At 46.3% G+C, this 2,770-nt stretch overlaps 5 non-coding genes across 5 annotated transcripts; all 5 read right to left on the reverse strand.

The window, feature by feature from the left end:
* Positions 1-262: 262 nt before the first annotated feature.
* trnac-gca lies at positions 263-335 on the reverse strand. Its single transcript has one exon. It is a non-coding gene; the product is annotated as a tRNA-Cys (tRNA).
* A 492-nt stretch (positions 336-827) lies between these two features.
* Positions 828-900, reverse strand: trnac-gca. Its single transcript has one exon. It is a non-coding gene; the product is annotated as a tRNA-Cys (tRNA).
* A 467-nt stretch (positions 901-1,367) lies between these two features.
* trnac-gca lies at positions 1,368-1,439 on the reverse strand. The gene has a single exon. It is a non-coding gene; the product is annotated as a tRNA-Cys (tRNA).
* Positions 1,440-1,905: 466 nt separating this feature from the next.
* On the reverse strand, positions 1,906-1,977 carry trnac-gca. Its single transcript has one exon. It is a non-coding gene; the product is annotated as a tRNA-Cys (tRNA).
* Positions 1,978-2,444: 467 nt separating this feature from the next.
* trnag-gcc lies at positions 2,445-2,517 on the reverse strand. The gene has a single exon. It is a non-coding gene; the product is annotated as a tRNA-Gly (tRNA).
* Between the last annotated feature and the right edge of the window lie 253 nt (positions 2,518-2,770).

Raw genomic sequence — 2,770 nt, forward strand, 5'->3', positions numbered from 1 at the left:
AGATATTGCGTAGATGCCCTCATAGATTGCATCGGCTCTGAACAAATGCACATGCAATGCTTTCAAGCTCTCGTTTCGGCACTGCAGTGCGTATTTTGCAACATCTCACGCTGCAACACAGATCTTCGTGTCCTTCAGCTGTTCATCACAGAAGGAACCTTGCTGTGGTAACATAATACCCCTTCCTAAATCTGCCCAGTGTAGAATGGGTAACAGAAGTTCGTTGAAAAACCGCTCAAGTGCAGGGATATTGCTTGTATAAAGGGGGCACCCAGATTTGAACTGGGGGACCTCTTGATCTGCAGTCAAATGCTCTTCCACTGAGCTACACCCCCCAGAGAAAGCTGCGGTGCATGTTTAAGCTTTCCGCATTATACAGTGACAATTCTCAAAAACAACTCTCTTGTCTGTGCCTTTCAACAGTTTACGTGCAGCAGAGATGTTTTGCATATGGAACGTAACTCCAAAATGACTATCTGACTTCAATAGCATATGCATCGGCAATGGAAATGGCTGAGTGGCAGAGTTTAGATGGACGTAAGATATTGCGCAGATGCCCTCACAGGTTGCATCGGCGCAGACCGAATGCACATGCAATGCTTTCAAACTCTCGTTTTGGCACTGCAGTGCATGTTTTGCAACATCTCAGATGCAACACAGATCTTCGTGTCCTTCAGCTGTTCATCACAGAAGGAACCTTGCTGTGGTAACAAAACACCCCGTCCTAAATCTGCCCTGTGCAGAATGGGTAACGGAAGTTACTTGAAAACTGCTCAAGTGCAGGGAAATTGAAAAACTGCTCAAGTGCAGGGATATTGCTTGTATAAAGGGGGCACCCAGATTTGAATTGGGGGACCTCTTGATCTGCAGTCAAATGCTCTTCCACTGAGCTACACCCCCAACCGCTGTACTGCGTTGCATGTTTACACTTTCCGCATAATACAGTGACAATTGTCTAAAACAACTCTCTTATCTGCGCCTTTCAACAGTTTACGTGCAGCAGAGATGTTTTGCATGTGGAACGTAACTCCAAAATGAATGTCTGACTTCAATAGCATTTGCATCGGCAATGGAAATGGCTGAGTGGCAGAGTTTAGATGGACGTAAGATATTGCGCAGATGCCCTCACTGTTTGCATCGGCGCAGAACGAATGCACATGCAATGCTTTCATGCTCTCGTTTCGGCACTGCAGTGCATATTTTGCAACATCTCACGATGCAACATGCATCTTCGTGTCCTTCAGCTGTTCATCACAGAAGGAACCTTGCTGTGGTAACAAAACGCCACGTCCTAAATCTGCCCTGTGCAGAATGGGTAACGGAAGTTACTTGAAAACTGCTCAAGTGCAGGGAAATTGCTTGTATAAAGGGGGCACCCAGATTTGAACTGGGGACCTCTTGATCTGCAGTCAAATGCTCTACCACTGAGCTACACCCCCATGAAAACGCTGCGCTGCATGTTTAAGTTTTCATCATGATACAGTGACAATTGTCGAAAGCAACTCTCTTGTCTGCACCTTTCAACAGTTTACGTGCAGCAGAGATGTTTTGCATGTGGAACGTAACTCCAAAATGACTGTCTGACTTCAATAGCATTTGCATCGGCAATGGAAATGGCTGAGTGGCAGAGTTTAGATGGACGTAAGATATTGCGCAGATGCCCTCACTGTTTGCATCGGCGCAGAACGAATGCACATGCAATGCTTTCAAACTCTCGTTTTGGCACTGCAGTGCAGGTTTTGCAACATCTCACGATGCAACACAGATCTTCGTGTCCTTCAGCTGTTCATCACAGAAGGAACCTTGCTGTGGTAACAAAACACCCCGTCCTAAATCTGCCCTGTGCAGAATGGGTAACGGAAGTTACATGAAAACTGCTCAAGTGCAGGGAAATTGCTTGTATAAAGGGGGCACCCAGATTTGAACAGGGGACCTCTTGATCTGCAGTCAAATGCTCTACCACTGAGCTACACCCCCAAGAGGAAGCTGCGGTGCATGTTTAAGCTTTCCGCATTGTACAGTGACAATTCTCAAAAACAACTCTCTTGTCTGTGCCTTTCAACAGTTTACGTGCAGCAGAGATGTTTTGTATGTGGAATGTAACTCCAAATTGACCGTCTGACTTCAATAGCATTTGCATCGGCAATGGAAACGGCTGAGTGGCAGAGTTTAGATGGACGTAAGATATTGCGCAGATGCCCTCACAGGTTGCATCGGCGCTGACCGAATGCACATGCAATGCTTTCAAGCTCTCGTCTCGGCACTGCAGTGCGTATTTTGCAACATCTCACGATGCAACATGGATCTTCGTGTCCTTCAGCTGTTCATCACAGAAGGAACCTTGCTGTGGTAACAAAATACCCCTTCCTAAATCTGCCCTGTGCAGAATGGGTAACGGAAGTTCGTTGAAAAACTGCTCAAGTGCAGGGATATTGCTTGTATAAAGGAGGCACCCAGATTTGAACTGGGGGACCTCTTGATCGGCAGTCAAATGCTCTACCACTGAGCTACACCCCCATGAGAACGCTGCGCTGCATGTTTAAGTTTTCATCATGATACAGTGACAATTGTCTAAAACAACTCTCTTGTCTGTGCCTTTCAACAGTTTACCTGCAGCAGAGATGTTTTGCATGTGGAACGTAACTCCAAAATGACTGTCTGACTTCAATAGCATTTGCATCGGCAAAGGAAATGGCTGAGTGGCAGAGTTTAGATGGACGTAAGATATTGCGCAGAAGCCCTCACTGTTTGCATCGGCGCAGACCGAATG

This window comes from Chiloscyllium plagiosum, unplaced genomic scaffold (genome assembly GCF_004010195.1).
Source record: "Chiloscyllium plagiosum isolate BGI_BamShark_2017 unplaced genomic scaffold, ASM401019v2 scaf_81781, whole genome shotgun sequence".
NCBI lineage: Eukaryota > Metazoa > Chordata > Chondrichthyes > Orectolobiformes > Hemiscylliidae > Chiloscyllium > Chiloscyllium plagiosum.